The sequence below is a fragment of the Euleptes europaea genome, chromosome 8 (genome assembly GCF_029931775.1).
Source record: "Euleptes europaea isolate rEulEur1 chromosome 8, rEulEur1.hap1, whole genome shotgun sequence".
NCBI lineage: Eukaryota > Metazoa > Chordata > Lepidosauria > Squamata > Sphaerodactylidae > Euleptes > Euleptes europaea.
The window spans coordinates 37,687,377-37,706,381 of NC_079319.1; the positions used below are offsets into that span (position 1 = coordinate 37,687,377).

General features: G+C 43.1%; 1 protein-coding gene across 3 annotated transcripts in view; it reads right to left on the reverse strand.

The window, feature by feature from the left end:
- Positions 1-19,005, reverse strand: part of SULF1 (sulfatase 1) — a 110,972-nt gene that overhangs the window by 84,449 nt on the left and 7,518 nt on the right. For 2 of the 3 annotated variants that reach the window (XM_056854059.1, XM_056854062.1), the window contains exon 2: positions 4,917-5,190. The exons of the other annotated variant lie outside the window; for it this stretch is intronic. The gene's annotated coding sequence lies outside the window, so the exon portion shown is untranslated. The remainder of the gene's footprint in view (positions 1-4,916; positions 5,191-19,005) is intronic. 3 annotated transcript variants of the gene reach the window in all.

A 19,005-nucleotide genomic window follows, 5' to 3' on the forward strand; every position in this document is an offset into this window, starting at 1 on the left:
CAGAGCCATATTCCAACAAACAATGTACTCCATGCAGAAATGTTAGTACATAAACATATAATCCTTCCCCTTCTACTTTACAATAATGAACATTATTTGCATTCTGAATTCTTAAGTTCCAAGCATCACCAGTGTGTTATTGTAGGCCCTGTATTGTTTGGCTGGATACTGATGTGGTTGATTATTTCCATTCTGGGTTTATGCCAGGAAAGGGATTTCATTCTCAGAATTTTTTCCATGCCCTGAATACATAGCTGTAATCTTAATGATGCTATAGGGTTCCCTCAACATTAGACAGCTTGAAATACAACAGTGCCACTGGGATCAGATTACTGGTAGGAGAACATGTGGTTGACCAAAACATTTTTCATGATCTCAAACTCAAATACATGGATAGAAGGAAGCAGAGAAATGTATGTGATCACCTTGTGGAATAACATGTTTTAAACAACTAACAAAAGCAACTATTTTGAAAAGTTTGTTCCTGGCATTTCATTAACCAAAGCAATTCACTATGAAAAGTACAATAATACATCCAATTCAAGTCAGATAAAATAGCCTCTGCTATATTAGGGCTGTTGAATTAAAAAAAATTCGGTATAGTTCGGATTCGGCTGAATTCGGCCTGTTTAGATTCGGGATATGCCGAAGTCCGAACTCCCCCACTTCGGGTCCATTCAATTCGGCGGGAATTCAAAGTTCGGGAAACAAATTCGGCCAAATAAAGCCATTAAAAACACAGCCGCGCCTTTCCGCGGCTCTGGGTGGGCATTTTTGGGGGTAGAAGTCCCAAACTTTCAGCGGAGCTTCAAAGGACCCTTCTTGCCAGACCCCCCAAGTTTTGTAAAGATTGGGTCAGGGGGGGCTGAGATATGGGCCCCGAAAGGGGTCCCCCACCCTTAATGTGCATCTCTGAGCAGAGCTTGCCGCCCACTCCCAGCCCCAACAAACAGCTGATGAGAGCAAGGGCAGGGCAGGTGCAAAGAAGTCTGCAAAGCAACACAACTGCAAAGCAACACTGCAAAGCAACACAACGGCAAAGCAACACCTTTGCAAACATGCAAAGGGAGGGGCAGGTGCTAAGAAGTTTGCAAAGCAACACAACTGCAAAGCAACACAACTGCAAAGCAACACCTTTGCAAACATGCAAAGGGCGGGGCAGGTGCTAAGAAGTTTGCAAAGCAACACAACTGCAAAGCAACACTGCAAAGCAACACAATTGCAAAGCAACACCTTTGCAAACATGCAAAGCACACCTGACACCTGGGAGTTTGAGAACCATGGAAAGGGACAGAGGCAGCTAGCTATGCATAATGAGCAGGAGGGGGTGGAATTTCCCCTTTTGCATGGGACTCGGGACCAGGCAAATACATTCTTTAAGTCACCATTTGAAAACCAGTTTTAGCAAGCATCAAAATAGACCTAACCATCGTATGAATGAGGGAAAACCTGAAGACATACAACTGAAGCCCCCCCTCAAACCAGGGAGATAGAGACTCGAGGGGGCACACCCCCCCAGGCAGAACGGGCGAAAGCCCCCTTTGGCTTCCCCCACCCACAAGAACTGCTCCCTCCCCACACACACATGCAGACTCTGCTTTCCCCCCACACACACACACACAGGAGAAAAAGTATAGATTAAAGCCCCCAAAGGGGTCTTACTGTGGCTATCTTCTGTTCCATCAAGAGGGGCTGGGAGGAGGACTGGGTAATCCAAGACGATTCCACTTAAGCATGGGACGTTTTGCTCTGGAGATGCATACAGGATCGGGTGATCCATTCATCCCAATAGGGAAAAGGGGAAAGGGGAAAGCCCATATCTCGGGGTCCCCTAACCCAATGTTTACAAAACTTGGGGGGTCTCTTAAGAAGGCTCGTCTAAAGATATCCTGAAGGTTTGGGGGCTGCACCCCCAAAAAAGTGCCCCCTGCAGCCACGGAAATGGAAAAGGGGGGAGGGAAAAGGGGTGAAGCCCATATCTTGGGACCGCCCTGACCCAAAGTCTACAAAACTTGGTGGGTCTCTTAACAAGGCTCGTCTAAAGCTCCTCTGAATGTTTGTGGTCTGTACCCCCAAAAATGCGCCCCCTGCAGCCACGGAAAGAGAATAGGGGTGAGCCCATATCTTGGGACCCCCTGACCCAATGTTTACAAAACTTCGGGGGTCTCTTAAGAAGGCTTGTCTGAAGCTCCACTGAAAGTTTGGGGTCTGTACCCCCAAAAATGCACCCCCTGCAGCCACGGAAAGGAGCGAATGTGCACAAGCACCCCCCCACACACACACACGAGGATTTCTCTCACTCTCTCTCTCTCCCTGGCCTGGCCGCGCAGCAGCTGATTCCTCCCGTACTCAATCCTGACTGATTGGGCAGAAGAAGACCCAGCTTGGCCACCGATTGGCCAGGGGAGGAGAATGCTGCTTACTGACGGCCCCGAATTTGCCGGATTTATTCGTGAACTCCCGAACTCGCTGAATTCGGCCCCCCCGGTTGCCCGCCATTTTTGAGTTCAGTTCATCCCGAACTAAAAACTGCCGAATCAGGGGAAATTCGGCTGTTTTTCAGTTCGGGCCGAACTGAATCGACAGCCCTATGCTATATAGAATCAACAACCTAAACAGAAAATGTTTAAATGCTTCCAAGATTAGATCTTCTTGCCTAGAGGCAATGAAAGAGTTTTTCATTACAGCTAGGACTTCCACCATCATTGTATTACTAACCTATATTTCCAGGTTGCCTTGCACCTACCACCCGAGCAATGGGGGATAGAAGGAAGAGAGGCAACAATTGGCTGATCAGTAGCTCACAGCTGGTTCCTGGAAACTCAGAGAAACTCAGACCCTGGAAGCATTTGACAGATAGTGAACTTATCCAACAGAAAGAATTTCAGGGTAAACATGATCCACATGGACACATGAAGCTGCCTTATTCTGAACCAGACCTCTGGTCCATCAATATCAGTACTGTCTGCTCAGACTGGTTAATGCAGCTCTCATCAATCTTTGCTACGGTTGGCTCCAGCCTCAGATTGGCAGCAACTGTCCAGGGTCTTACAGGGTTTTTTTCATCACCTACTAAGTGATCCCTTTATTTGGGAAGACTAAGGATTGGATCTGGGACCTTCTGCATGCCAAGCAGATGCTCTGCCACTGAGCCACAGCCATTAAGATTTCAACCTTATCATTCTAATTACCTAAAACCAGGAGTATCAGCAAATACAGGCATATGAACATGTACACCCTGTATAGTCTCTGGAGTCATGTTCACTTATATATCAACTAACAAGTTTGTAGAGAATAAGTTAGATGCCCAGAACATATATTCCCAAGTAGGAGAAACTGACGGGCAGTTAAGTACCTCTTTACTATTCCTTTCATGATCCCTTTGTACTGTTACTGCAGTATTATTTCAATAGCCAAAACAGACAGATGGGCCACACACTTCCCAGATACAGTGATTTAAAAAATGAAAGCTGTCCAGAAATTTTGATCTACCCAAACTTTTAAGTGGATCAACATGATTAACCCCATATGTGACAATGAATGTTCAAATTAGAGTTGCCAACTGCCAGGTACTAGCAGGAGATCTCCGGCTAATTCAACTGATCTCCAGCCGATAGAGATCAGATCACCTGGAGAAAAATGGCTGCTTTGAACTCTATGGCATTGAAGTCCCTCCCCTCCCCAAACCCCGCCCTCTTCAGGCTCCGTCCCCAAAATCTCCCGCCAATTGAGAAGAGGGACCTGGCAACCCTAGTTAAAATGCAGCTCTCATCAATCTTTGCTAGGGTTGGCTCCAGCCTAAATTGGCAATTTCCACTCATTCCCCCCTTCTTACTGCAGACCCCCCCTTATGTCATTCTTCAGGGATTTCTCAGGAAGTAGCATTTCATGGAGACCATGGTAGGGAAAAGGAAGAAACATTCCTTTCCACTGATGGAAAAATTTCTCTGAACTAACTACGAGTTGAGGAAAAACCGGCAGTATTTTCCATAGATACACAAATACATAACCGTGCTCCAAAGGTGTAGTCAGTATAATTTCATGAACTTTTCCAGCACACCTCTAAACTCCTTCTCCCTAAAACAGCACCTCTGCCCTGAAAAGTTGTTTGTAATTGATTATATGTAATGCATTCAACTTTTCAGAGCTGCAGGGTTGGTCTTTTGGGTGTTGCAAGATATGCACAACATCTGTGTTATCATCTTGAAGATACCAAAAGCCATTTACTCTCATGATCCCAAAGAGCTGTTAGTTGCTGCAGTTTCCATTCAAAGTAGGTTAGCTGCACAAAATGCCAAAATACCCTTGGTCCTCTAGGAAGCATTCCCTGAAGTACAGGAAGCATTCCCTGAAGTAGAACTACAAATTAAGGGATGTGCTTCAGTCATAAGTCACAAATGTTTGCTTTATTTCTTTTGACAGCCATCAAAAGAATAAATGGTATTTTATATGTTCTTTTTTAACTTCTGTGATTTAAAAAAAAATAGTCGAGCTTTTCGTTGATACATCAAAATGAACACTGCGATAGCAAATATTTCTTTTAAGACACACATTAAATAAAGTTTGGATTGTTGCCAATAACTTCCTTTTAAATACAGCACTGGGTAACCGTACCTTTCACCAAGAGCACCTAAGAAGGACCAGCAGTGGAAACAGATATGCACCTGTGCTGCTGTAAATGGAGCATATTTATGGAAATGACTTTTCCTGCCTCCTCACCACCCCTTCCCAAAGCTGTTCCTTGGGATCTTGGGAAGATGGACTTCAGAGGGAGGGAAGAGTTGCAGTAAGAAAGGGAAAGCAGAAGAAATCATCTCCTCCTCTGGCAAGAGCTACAGTAGTATACATTTACAACTCATCACTGTGCTGAACCTCATGCTGTCAAGATTTAACTAGTTTCGTTATTACTGACTCACCAGAGTATGGATGGTCTGCTGATCATGGAGAACTTAATGTTTGACAGGATGTGAATCATCTCAAGAAGATTTACTGCTGGATGATTTAATTATTGACTCGGTTTCTTATCCAGGTGATGCAGATCAGGCCCGTGGCTTATTTGGTCCAATTCATCCACCAACACAATGCTGGAATTCTGTGCCTTGATGTTTTTTTATACACCCAAAGTGTCTGCACCAGCTGCCCAGTACTGAGAATAATCAGTTTACCCAGTTGGATTACTACAATACAGACCTACAAAAAGAATGAAAAAAAAAAGAGTTACTGTTATACAACTGTTACACACCACATCCTTTTTGGCCCAGTCAATCACTAGTTCTTAACAACAACAAGGTATTTATGTATCATTGATAGTGCTTGAATACGTTAGAGTTATATTGGACTATGCATTCCACTCCAAGCAAGGCAGTGCTGATATACAGCATCTGCATTCTTGTAGACACTCACCCAGTTAACACCTGAGGCTCCTAATCAACAAGTGATACCTACAAAAACCTGATTTTACTCTCCTTGCACCCAGGGCAAGTGTCCCCACCAGACCCTCCCCCCAAGATCTGACCCTGTGAAGGCATACATCTAAAAAGTCATTAAGAAACTAGTCCTTGATGATAAATGAATGAGCAATGGCAGTATAAGTTAACGGATATGTTCAAAGAAATTCCCTCCCACCACCAAGTATTTCTATTCCTCAGCCTGGTAGTCAGAGAGATCTCTTTGTGGTATAGTGATGTCTTGGTATGTAGCCTATTTCTTGCTATTCAGTATTACACCCTCTTCTTACCTTATGCTGGTAGCATGAAAGACACTGCAGCCCAACTATTTCATGGCTGTCTAAGACAATATGAAACTTAGGTACAGGGGACAAGCCCTGTAGCTTGCAGCTCCTTCTCATGGTATGGGGAAGAGAAGAGCTGCATCAGGGGTTCCCACATGCTGCTTATCACTTTATCCCAGAGACATAGGATGTAGCCATGCCGCAGTAACTAGTGTGAGACTAGGAAGTAGCATCAGAAATACTGGAAATGAAGATCTGGCCAAGCTGCCTGAGAGTACCTTGCTAATAACAGTCTCTATCTTTCCATAATCAAAACACACAAGGTTTTATTAGAAATAAAACAAACTCCAGGAAATATTTCCCCCCGCATCTGGTAGTCTTGCTATAGAGCTGTACTTCAGATGTATAACATAGTTGCATATAATGCAACCCAAGATCCAACAGATCATCATTTCAGTTTTGATACCACTGGTAACGTAACTAAATATGCATTGAAACTAGGGTTCCATGATTAAATAGGGAATTTGAGCATGCCATCCATTGGTAATTGCTAAAAGTGGAAAATGAAAAACAGTGCCAACACTTGATTAAACAATACAGAAATAGTAACAGAAACAGACAAGTAAACTCGTCGTGTGTGATCACAAGACAAAAAGTCAAGACCACAAAAATAATTTGGGAACCCGTATTTTTACATCCATGCAAAGACATGATACATTTTCATAAACAATGTTAGTGAGAGGGAAGCCTTATTATTTTAAAAGAACGTTAAAAATTTGAGGCATTGTTAAGCTAGTATATACTGGGAGAAAAGCAAGAATGCAGCAATAAAAACAATGACTTCCAGTTCCTCATCGTTTATCATTACATTGGAAAATGTGTTGGAATTTGAAGTTGCAATTCAGATATAGAATTTTCACCAGACTCCACAAAAACACATGAAGCTACCAGACAGAGAACATTGATGATGTTTAGGGCTGCCAGGTCCCTCTTCACCACGGGCGGGATATTTTTGGGGGCGGAGCCTGAGGAGAGTGGGGTTTGTGGAGGTGAGGGACTTCAATGCCATAGAGTCCAATTGCCAAAGTGGCCATTTTTCTCCAGGTGAACTGATCTCTATTGGCTGGAGATCAGTTGAATTAGCAGGAGATCTCCTGCTACTACCTGGCAGCTGGCAACCCTAATGATGTTGGTGACACCTCCATATACACTTCTCCCAGACACCAAAGTAACTTTCCTCAATATTGCAGTTAATGGGAAAATCTGTGTGTACATTGGAACAGAGCCTAAGAGTGTTGGATCAAACTCTTTCCTTCAAAACAAAAAACAAACAAGCAAGAACTTCGCTTGTCTAAGGTGCCACTGACCATTAGGCATTATTATTTTGTGCTTTTGTCCTGTTATTTTATTTTTTATTTTATAATTTGGTTTATAAACTGCTTTGTTAATTACTTTTATTGAAAAGTAACATATTTAAAATAAAAATAACAGAATACAACAAATACTTTAAGCCTCAGCTCTGTAACCCACTGCAAAAGTCATTTTTAAAAAGTTGAGTGTGCTTGATTTCCCCCCATTTAAAAAACATTGTTTATTTTCATATGCAGGCATTATACATACATGCTGATATACTAGGTACATTGGTGGGGAAATGCCAGAAGAAACTTCAGTGGAAGTGGCACTACATTGCCAACCTACAGGTAAGCGCTGGAGATCTCCTGCTATTACAACTGATCTCCAGCTGGTAGAGATCAGTTCACCTGGAGAAAATGGCCTGTTTGGCAATTGGACTCTATGGCATCAAAGTCCCTGCCCTCCCCAAACCCCATCCTCCTCAGGCTCCGCCCCCAAAACCTCCTGCCAGTGGCAAAGAGGGACCTGGCAACCCTAGGTGGCACAGTGCCAGCCTACTCGAACTTGCAGCAAGTTATCATGCCTGGCCTGTCTGTCTTTGCCATGCAGTGACTGAAGAAGAGCACCTGGCAGCTGGGAATGGTGAGAACATGACACTTGCTCCAATCCCAGATGAGCAGTGGGATGATACCTTGCCGAACTAGGAATTCAGTCTCTTAGCAAGGGCAGTTTTCACCTTCCATTCTCTTACAAGCAGTCCTTTGAGTTCAAGGTGTACTCCTGACATTCCTTTGAGCTTACAACAAAGTTCCTGTTGGTTATATACCTGCTAAAGTTGCCAGACTTCCAGCACAATCTGGAAGTGATGTCACTGCGCAGGGACTGACACTCTAGCATCCCACCCCCAAAAAAACCTATGGTTTGACCATAGAATTTTGGGCAAATGCTAGACTCTCATCCAATGTGATGTCAATTCCAGGTCATGCCAGAAGAAACGCCTCTAGTGCTGCTGATTGTCCCCCTTTCCCCCCATCACCCAACTGAGTATTTGTGGGGAGAGCAAGAAACCTGCCCCCCAGTACCTGCTGTGTGGATTCTCTTCATAATACTTAGGAGTGGTACAGCAGCAGTGGCTTACAGAGGTCAGACCTCTAAGCAGAGAGAGGGTATGTGGCCTGGCCCAAAGGCCTTAGATTTCTGGCAGAAACTTTAGCAGAGGATGCCTCAGACCTGATGCTCTGTGAATCTATTCTAAGGTGCTAAAATTTTGTCTGTGTACAGTTAGAGCGGTTGGCCTTTCAGTACTGACTTCTGTCAGCTCCTGACTCGGGCCTGGCACCTCTCCATTCCTCTCCCCCCATTCTACACAAATGTACTGTTTGCCAAGACCACAATCTTACAGGGACAGGTCACGACAGCAAAATGTGTCACAGTATCTTATGCTGAGAAAGTTTCTCCCAACTGATGTACTTTACTATCTGCTCTTGAACAGTCATTTTGATGTAATCATGTTATTGGTGTCATGATATTATTTCGATGCCATATTATAACATTCATGGAGAAAATGCATTTGTAAGAACTCAGAATACACTGTGCTGGTTGGCTTATGCTGGATCATCTCTTGCCAGATGAACAGCACCATTATGAAACTGCTGTGGCTTACTAATAATAGTACAATCTACCTGCCACACACACACACACACTCACCCTGAGCATACCAGGGAGCTTGCATCCTATTACCAGTTTTTAGAAGTAACGTTACTTGGGTCCTGCTCCTACAGAGAGATGTTAGCAACCTTTGCTAAATTGAAATAATGTATTTGTGCTATGTCAATATAGGCAAAGGAAAAAACATGCCACAATTTGCATTTAAAAGATGATATCTCTCAATAATGCAGGCTTCTTACCACCAAGATGGGGAGGGGAGTCTTAAAGCAGAGAAAGGAACACCTACTAAAGGTGCGTTGACACCTTTAGCTACGATATGATAGACGCTAATGAGCATTATTATGTTTGTCAATGTGCTTTCTCAGTTCTAACACATCTTTTTTTTTTTTTTGTCAGTCCCTGCCTTTATTTTTGGCAGATGGTTCCCTTTCCCAAGCAGTCAAGAGCAGGATTTGTGTTGCAAAATAATGCTAACTAGACATGGTGAGTACTGAGGAAGAATTAATAAAGCAGGTTTCCTGGATTTTAACATAACCTTCAAAACAAAGACAGCGAGACCTGCAAACTCATGCCTTTATATTCATCATCTGCCCTCATTTTGCCAGCTCTCAGATTCCTGGAGATTTAAGTATGGAGACTGGTACAGGCAGGTTTTGAGGAGGGACCACAGCAGGGTATAATGCCATGGAATCCACACTCCAAAGCAGCCATTTTCGCCAGACCTCTGTAGTCTGGAGATCAGTGGTAATTCCAGGAGATCTCCAGGCCGCACCTGGAGGTTGGCAGTCCTCATCTGCCCTCCAAACATAGAAGCTTAATTCACACATAAAAATGTGTTTTCAAAAGCCTCTACAAGGAACAGTCCAACTGCAATTTAAGTACTGAATGGAAGAGAAATCTATTGACTAGCAAGATAGCCTACCTGATTTATTTGATATTTTTTTAAAAAATCCCAGCCTCCCTCAGAGTTGCACATTCCTCATAGTTGCACATTCCTTAGTTTTCACAAGAACTTGTGAAATACGTTAGTCTAGGAAATGGCTGTTCTATGGTCATCCTGTAAGCTTCATGGCAAGAGTGAGTACTGCAAAGTATTACATGTGGCTACATGAAATTATTGCTTCTTCTGGTAGATTTTAGTAAGACTCCAAGCAAAATGCTGTTAAAGTATTACCAACTAGACACATTTTTTAAAAAGCTGCAAATTGCTCTCATAACACAGAAGGTTGAATCCAAAGGTCCTTATCCACCAGCAGAAGAGCGGGGACAGGGACATTTTCAGCAATGCCCTTTTCCCATTGTAGACCCCCCCCCCGCATTAGGACCTAGGGTTGCCAGGTATCCCCTGGCCACCAGTAGGGGTGGTGGACCTCATGCAGCTCAAAAGGAGCAACAATTCAGTGGCATCAGTGAGTAGCAGCAAGAAATTGTTGAAAATCATCTCCCTTTCACTGGCAGAACTGATTTATGCTAGTGGAGAATGACCTTTTGGATTCAACTCACAATGCTTTAGGGCTGTCGATTCGGTTCATCCCGAACTAAAAAACAGCCGAATTTCCCGATTCAGTGTTTTTTAGTTCAGATGGAACCGAACTCAAAAAAGGCGGGGAAACGAGGAGCCGAATTCAGCAAGTTCTGGCTGTTCGGCAATTAAATTCAGCAAATTTGGGGTTCGGCGCAGCAGCATAACCATCAGTTAGTAAGCAGCATTCTCCCACGGCCAATCAGTGGCCAAGCTGGGTGGTCTTCTGGCCAATCAGTCATGATTGAGTGCATGAACCCAGCTGCTGCGCAGCCCTGGGAGAGAAAGAGAGAGTATCTGTGTGCGTGAGAGAGAGATCACCCTTGGGGGGGGGGTGCGTGTGCACATTCGAGCCATTCTGTGGCATAGCTTCAGAGGACCCTTCTTGCAAGAACCCCCAAGTTTTGTAAAGATTGGATATGGGGGGGCGAAATATGGGGCCAGGAAGGGGTCCCCCCCACCCTTAATGTGCATCTCTGACAATGGGGGTTTGCAATTAGCAGAGCTTGCCTCCCACGCCCAAAGCTCCCAGCCCCAACAAACAGCTGAGCTGCGGGGAGCAAGGGTGGGGCAGGTGCGAAGAAGATGGAACAGAAGACATCCACAGTAAGACCCATTTGGGGGCTTTTCTCTATAATTTTTCTCCTGTGTGTGTGTGTGGGGGGGAAGCAGAGTCTGTGTGTGTGTGGGGAGGGAGCAGTTTCTGTGGGGGGGAGCCAAAGGGGGCTTTCGCCCATTCTGCCTGGGGGGGTATGCCCCCTCAAGTCTCTATCCCCCTGGTTTGAGGGGGAGGGCTTCAGTTGTGTGTCCTCAGGTTTTCCCTCATTCATAAGATCGGTTAGGTCTATTTTGATGCTTGCTCAAAACTGGTTTTCAAATTGTGACTTAAAAGAATGCATTTGCCCGGTCCCGGTTTGCCTGGTCCCATGGTTTGCAAACTCCCAGGCATCACATGTTGCTTTGCATGGTTGCAAACTTGTTGCTAACTTCTTTGCACCTGTCCCACCCTTGCTTCCCCCAGCTCAGCTGTTTGTCTGGGCTGGGAGCTGGGCCGCAAGCTCTGCTAATTGCAAACCCCCATTGTCAGAGATGCACATTAAGAAGGGCGGACCCCTTTCAGGGCCCATATCTCAGCCCCCCCGACCCAATCTTCACAAAACATGGGGGTTCTTGCAAGAAGGGTCCCCTCAAGCTACGCTGAAAGTTTGGGACCTCTACTCCCAAAAATGCCCCCCCCCCGGAGCCACAGAAAGGCGCTATTGTGTTTTTAATGGCTTTATTCGGCCGAATTTCCCCCCGAACCCCAGATCTCATGCCGAATTGCACGGACCCGAAGCGGGGGAGTTCGGACTTTGGCATTTCCCGAATAAAAACGGGTCGAATTTTGCCGAATCTGAATTTTACCTAATTTTTTTTTTCAACAGCCCTACAATGCTTTGGAAACTCTGGTGAATCATTTGAAGCTGCACATTTGAACAAAACCATTGAGGGTTTTTTATTTTTTATTGAGATTTAAATACATATATATATATTCTGAAATTGAGGTTTTTTTATTTTTATTGAGATTTAAATATATATATATATATATATATATATATATATATATATATATATATATATATATATATATATATATATATATATTCTGAAATGGAAAACCTACTTTAAAATAACTTCCTTTAACATGTATCCATTTAGATTAATTAAGAGTGCTGCTTTTATGTTAACATAATAACAGAGGAACATTGGCAACATATTTGAGGTCTAAACAGTTAGAAACAAATTCATGCAACAATGGTGGTAGCCATAAGCAAATGTCTTAATAATCAGTTGTTAGGTAACACAGAATAAGTGGCTTAGAAGGATAATTAGATACATGTTTAGGAGTCTTAATTTAATTTACTGCCCCACAAATATTTTCCCAGCAGTTTAATTATTACAGCTATTGAAAGCTAAATGGGGACAAATTGAATATAGAATGATTTAGACATATAGCTAGGGTATACAATTTGTTCCAGCATGATAGCATTTCATTAGCATCTCGCAAAACTTGAGAGGCACTATTTTACAAGGGAAGATTTTGTCTAACTGGGAGAAATAAATCCCCACTTCATACAAATTAATGTTTTCTTAGGCCACCCAAGACTCAGGTTGCTTAGAGACATTTTGTTCTTTTCCTCAGTACAGAATGATGGTCAAAGCAGCCCTCACATCAAGGTCCTCTTCCACCACACCCTTTTCATCTGTAGTCACTCAATTACATGCATTACACCAGCCACTAGAAAGTGTTATTCCAAGCATTAAAAAACCAATGCCCTTTGCTTCAGTATCATAACCAACACTTTGTCAGACACAAAGCTTTAAAATTAACAGCTCAAAAGGCTTCTAAACATTGTTGGTTCTTGTAAAGCCAAGTGAGCTCTCTCTAAGCTTTGTATGAGAACACACTATCACCCCATTTAGGCTCTAATATTCAATGTCCAAAACAATGTGTGTGTGTGTGTGTGTGTGTGTGTGTAAGTGCTGTCAAGTCGCTTCGGATTTAAGGTGACTTCATGAATCAATGATCTCCAAAATGTCCTGTTGTTAGTAGCCTTGCTCAGGTCTTGCAAACAGAGGACTGTGACGCCCTTGAGGGAGTCAATCCATCTTATGTGGGATCTTCCTCTTTTCCTGCTGCCTTCAACTTTTCCTGGCATTATTGTATTTTCCAGTGACTCCAGTCATCTCATAATGTGAAGAAAGTATGATAGCGTCAGTTTAATTATTTTTGTTTCTACAGAGAATTCAGGCTTGATCTAACCCACTACTTAGTCTTTTTGGCAGTCCACGGTATCTGTAAAACTATCCTCCAACTCCACATTTGAAATGAATCAATTTTTTTCTTCGTTGTCAACTTTCACCCCCATACATAAGGGAATTATCTTGATCTTTTTTCCCAGCTGCACATCCTTACACTTAAGAATCTTTTCTGACTCCTTCATGGCTGCCCTTCAATCTACCTCTGATTTCTTGGTTGCAGAAATGGTGATAATGGAGCCAAGCAATAGAAAATCTTGAACAATTTCAGTTGCTTTATTGTCAACCTTAAAGTTGTGTAATTGCCCAACAGTCATTACTTTTGTCTTTTTGATGTTCAGCTGTAATCCTGCTTTGGCACTTTCTACTTTAACCTTCATCAGGAGTTGTTTCAAGTCTTCAACTATTTTCTGCCAATAAAGTGATGTCACCTGCATATCTCAAATTGTTAATGTTCTTTACTCCAATTTTAACTCCACCTTCGTCTAAATCTAATCCAGCTTCCTTTATATGTTCTGCATACAGACTGACCAAAACAATAAAAAAATTAAGCCTTCAGTTTTCTATTTATCATGCCAGTATTCTGTATGTCAAGAAAATAATAAGTTGGACCAGGTAAGAGAAGCTAGTTACACTACCCACAAAGCCAATTCAAAAAGTATGCTGGTTTCATTAACCCCTATATTTACAAAGCCTGAGGGCAGAACCAAATAGGACCGTCAAGCCCCTGGTGGGAGCAGGGCATTCTCCACCTCCAGGTCCTTTTACTTGCCACCACTTTGAGCAGTAGCAGGAGAAACTGTTTTTAACCAAAAAGGCAGCATTATGTTTTCAACAGAAGTTCTTACTTGAAGTGACAAACGGTAGTTATGGGTATTGCTGGAAACTCTATAGCAGGGGTGTTGAACTCATTTATTACAAGGGTGGGATATGACACTTGGCTGGGCCGGGCCATGCCCCGCCAGTCCAGATGGGGACTGGAGGGGGTAGCTGCCTCAGCTGGCTTCCGGGCCCGATAACAAATCTCAAGGGGCCGGATCCAGCCCCCGGGCCTTATGCTTGACACCCCTGCTCTATAGTTTCCTATGGCTACTCTTTGTTACTTCTGGTGTAATTACCAGAAGTGATGCAGCACCACATGCAATGCTGTGGCCCCCATGGCCCCACCCACAACTCTTGCTGGTTGACAAGCAGTGCCTGGCAAGCAACCCTAGTCAACCAAACTCTGTGTGTGTCTAAAATTCACCAGACAACTGATTGGCCATCTTGGAGGAATAGGGTTGCCGGGTCCCTCTTCACCACCAGCAGGAGGTGTTTGGGGCACAGCCTGAGGAAGGTGGGGTTTGGGGAAAGGGGAGACTTCAATGCCATAGAGTCCAATTGCCAAAGCAGCCATTTTCTCCAGGTGAACTGATCTCTATCATCTGGAGATCAGTTGTAATAGGAGATCTCCAGCTAATACCTGGCTACAGGCAATTAACTGCAGTTCATCAGAACATCATTGCCTGACTATGATTCAACTTAAGTGGCAATTCAGAATCATGAGTAGCGAAAATAAAGGCAACACATTACCTAGACCAAGGCTGGCCCACTGGGAACTCTCAATTTGTATCCATCCTTCAGGCATACAATTTATTGGCCTTCCTGAGCTTGAAACCTGGCATGTTTCCCCAACCCACACCCAGCTGGAGCCTAGCCATGTCTCCAATCCTGCTATTATTTCACGCAGGATTTCCCGAGAATTGAAAATAATGCTTGTAGTGTGTCAACTTCCAGTTTCCATTCACTGGGCCCTCCAAGTAAAAAAAGATATCACTGAGACAACAATGCCAAGACCTCTGGGCCTCCCAGTACTTCATGTGGGGAGGCCCTCAAGTTGGAGTAAGTGCTCCTTCATTCAGTGCTTCCAGCATCAAAAGACACTATGACCAACCAAAAAAAAAAAAAAAACCCACCAGGTGTAATATAATGGACAGTCACTGCCCAAGTCCACGTAGTTTGGTGTTTTCATTCTCAAAAATGGTATAACACCCTTGCTTTAGAGAATCTTAAATTATGAAACAGAAGACCAGTGGCACCTTATTTTGTTCTGCCTTGGCTTCCTTACAGCAGCACTGTTTTCATGAGTTCTGACTCGTGAAAGCTTATGCTGGAATAAATCCAGTTAGTCTCTAAAGTGCCACTGGGCTCCTGTTTTATTCTGCTGCTCAAGAGTAATATGGCTACCCATCTGGAATTAAATCTACATTGTTTCCAACAGTCTTCTCAGGACCTAAGAAGTCTTACATTTGATACAAAGCTAGACCGTATACAAAATATATTTTAAGTTTTTACTAAACATTACACATCAAAGCTGGCAGCACATAAGATAATAAAACATGGTTACTGTGAGGCAGTTTTGAGACTGAAGGATCACTATAGATTTACAAATTGACAACAAGAGGTCTGAGTCAGCAAAAATTAATTCAGATTGCAGAAACTTGTGGGCACTGAGAAATCAAGAAAATCCTCTTTAGAATAACGGGTTACTTAGGCAAGTTAGCAAAAAGATAAATGTCTTAAGATTGTGCAGAAGCATTATTATATATTGGTTTAAGTATACGGTATGCTCAGAAATCATTCAGAGAACATTTCTAGGAAATGAGCCAAGTATAACTTGGAGCATAACTGTAAAAAAAGAGAATCTAGGGAGTGTGTAGATACAAGAACTTAACACATTCAAGAAATAAATTATACTTCAGACTGTTCACAAAATGGTTTGACTGAAGGCTAATTGAAAGTAATTATTTCTAAAAATCAAGAATGATTTGATGACCACACCCTACAAAATTTCCAGTACCCCATTAACATTCTTTGATATTTTATATTTATCAGGGATGAACTAAAAAGCTCCCCAAATGGTTAGCCTCTAATTTTTTTATTGAAATTGAGAAAATAAGGGGGCAGTTTGCCCAAGGATTATTTGAACATACCTGAATTGAAGCTTAATGTCCCTTCAACTAGCAGAAAGTATTTCCACTGCTGATACCACAACCATATCTATTCCTCGGTTCCTTCCCTGCTTTTATTTCCAAGTATATTTAATATCCTTTCATTCAGGCTCATGGACTTCTACATGCTGTTCATCAGAAACCTGGATGAACTGGTCAAATCTCCCACAGGTTGTTACACTGTTGTACCCTATGGTACAGGAACTGAGCTGATACCTGACAAACTGCCCACGTATACCAACTGCTGCAGTATATAACTCATGGGATTTTAAGCATGCCCCCTTCCCCAACACAACATGCTCTATTTGGTTGTATAAAACAAGAAAGTTTTCCTCATATAATAAAGTAAGGCCAGCTGGACCAGACCAAGACCACCACCTCAGGTTAAAAAGCTTCCCCAAAATGGCACTTTTGTGAAGGGAGCATGATTGTAGTCTATTCCACTGTTTATTGCATTATTACATTTATCTTACTACATTACATTTTACTTTTGCAATGCTATTCTTTTTTGCACTGTTTACGACATAGGATCACAAAAATTAGAAAATGCAAAAAACTGTCGAAGGCTTTCACGGTCAGAGTTCATTGGTTCTTGTAGGTTATCCGGGCTGTGTAACCGTGGTCTTGGAATTTTCTTTCCTGACGTTTCGCCAGCAACTGTGGCAGGCATCTTCAGAGTAGTAACACTGAAGGACAGAGACACTGTCCTTCAGTGTTACTACTCTGAAGATGCCTGCCACAGTTGCTGGCGAAACGTCAGGAAAGAAAATTCCAAGACCACGGTTACACAGCCCGGATAACCTACAAGAACCAATGCAAAAAACTATTTGCCTTGTTTGTTGGAAGTCTCACACTACTCGACTGCATTTTTTTTTACCCGTGTAATCGGCCTTTATAATAAATAAATCCATGAAAGATTGAGTTTGTTCCGGAGAGCCAATGCAGAATGGAGTCAACATGGATCACAATGTGGTAAACTTCATCCAGCAGGAGAACCCAACGGATGGAAAGCTAGAGATGAATGCTGTTAGTTGTGTCTGCCCTACCACCATGAAGGAGTCAACCTCCTTTCTCCAGGTTTTAGGAACAGGTCACCTTGAAGTTTGTTGTGACTTGGTTTAAACCCAAACCTGATGTGTCATGTCATCTTTCCAGGGATCCAGGAGCAAGTATGCCAAAATAAGTAGTTTTCATCCATTTCATAAGTAGTTTAATTCTTGCATGATTAACATCAGTCACATGTTGAGTCTTGTCTAAAGGGAGCAGCAGAAGAGGAAGCCAGGATGATGATGCTGGCAGCCAAGCTAGCAGCAGTAGAGTTCTATCTGGGCTGATTTTGTTTCCCTTTTTCCTTTCAGATAATTAGTCCAGGAAGGGTGAGAGACACACACCCTTGCACATAAGCCAAAGGACCCTTAGCTCTTAGCCCATTGCTTGCAGCCCAAGATGGTCCAAATATGTTTGTGTTTTCTTTGTCTTATTTGTTTAGACAGTTTTATTATCTAGAATTTTCCATAAACTGCTTTGGGTCCCTTATCTAGAGACAAATCTCGCAAAAAGGTTTGGATAGACTTTGTAAGCCTCTGAAGAAGTCCACTTGCATAACTCTTGCACGGCTAGTTACCCAAAAAAGTACAAGAGCCCTGCTGGATCAGACCAAGAGCTCTTTAAGTTCAGCATCCTGTGTCCATCAGTGGCCAACCAGATTCCCTGAGACTCTGACCAGGGCATGAAGGCAACAGCCTGCTTAATCGCTTCCTAGCACTCTGATACTCAGTGGCTCAAGAGCCATCTGTGGTTCTTCTGGGTCCTGTTCCCTACAGAACCTACCCCATGTTCAGGGGAAGTGAGCAATTTCTTTAGAAATTGGAATGCCAGTACTATGGACCCAATATAAAATTGCTTTATTTTTTAAATGCAGCACAACATGCTCACGGTGATATCAAGGTTGTGTAGATGTAAGGGTTCTGCCTATGAAGCTGGGTCAACATACACAACTGAATGAGGTGGTAGAATGGCACATACCATTGTTGAATGCTGATTCAGAAAACAAAATTCCCAGTACAGGGGAAAGACAACTGTACATGTTCAGATGTACTCCAGTGACATAAAAGTTATGTAGTTATATATTATTGTTTGCTTGGAATGTGTGTGTGTGTAAAGTGCTGTCAAGTCGCAGCCGACTTATGGCGACCCCTTTTAAGGTTTTCATGGCAAGAGACTAACAGAGGTGGTTTGCCAGTGCCTTCCTCTGCACAGCAACCCTGGTATTCCTTGGTGGTCTCCCATCCAAATACTAACCAGGGCTGACCCTGCTTAGCTTCTGAGATCTGATGAGATCAGGGCAGGCTAGCCTGGGCCATCTAGGTCAGGGCTTGGAGTGGAGTACAGGAGCTGAATGAGGGCAGAAGCAGGTGAGGCCTCTGTGTGTGCAGGGAAGCCGGCACTGAGTGGATCACCCAGTTCCGGCCTCCAGGAGGCCTGCCCCCTGGGAGCCTCAAGCCTGATTGGCTCATTCAAAGAGAGGCTCCCAGCACCCAGGTGAACACACAGTGAAGCACATGGCATTTCTGGTGGTCCCTTCCAACTCTATGATTCTATGGGGGAGGTAGTTGTGAAATTCCTGCATTGTGCAGGGGGTTGGTCTAGATGACCCTCAAAGTACGAATATTAAATCATGTGTCTTTGCAAAAGTAAACTGATCACTTCAGTCAAAGTCACCTTATTCTTCCAGACTTTACAACATAAGCATTTCCTCCCAATCATAAAGCTTTTGGAAATACTGGATCGCATTACATTTCCCCAGAAAAATTCACACACAAGAATTCAACATCTTATGCACTGGTGAACAGTTTTTATCTTCCTGTATTTCTAAATCACCTTTTATCTTGTACTTTTTCTTAGATATATTTGACAAGTCTGCATCAACATTTTCTATGTGC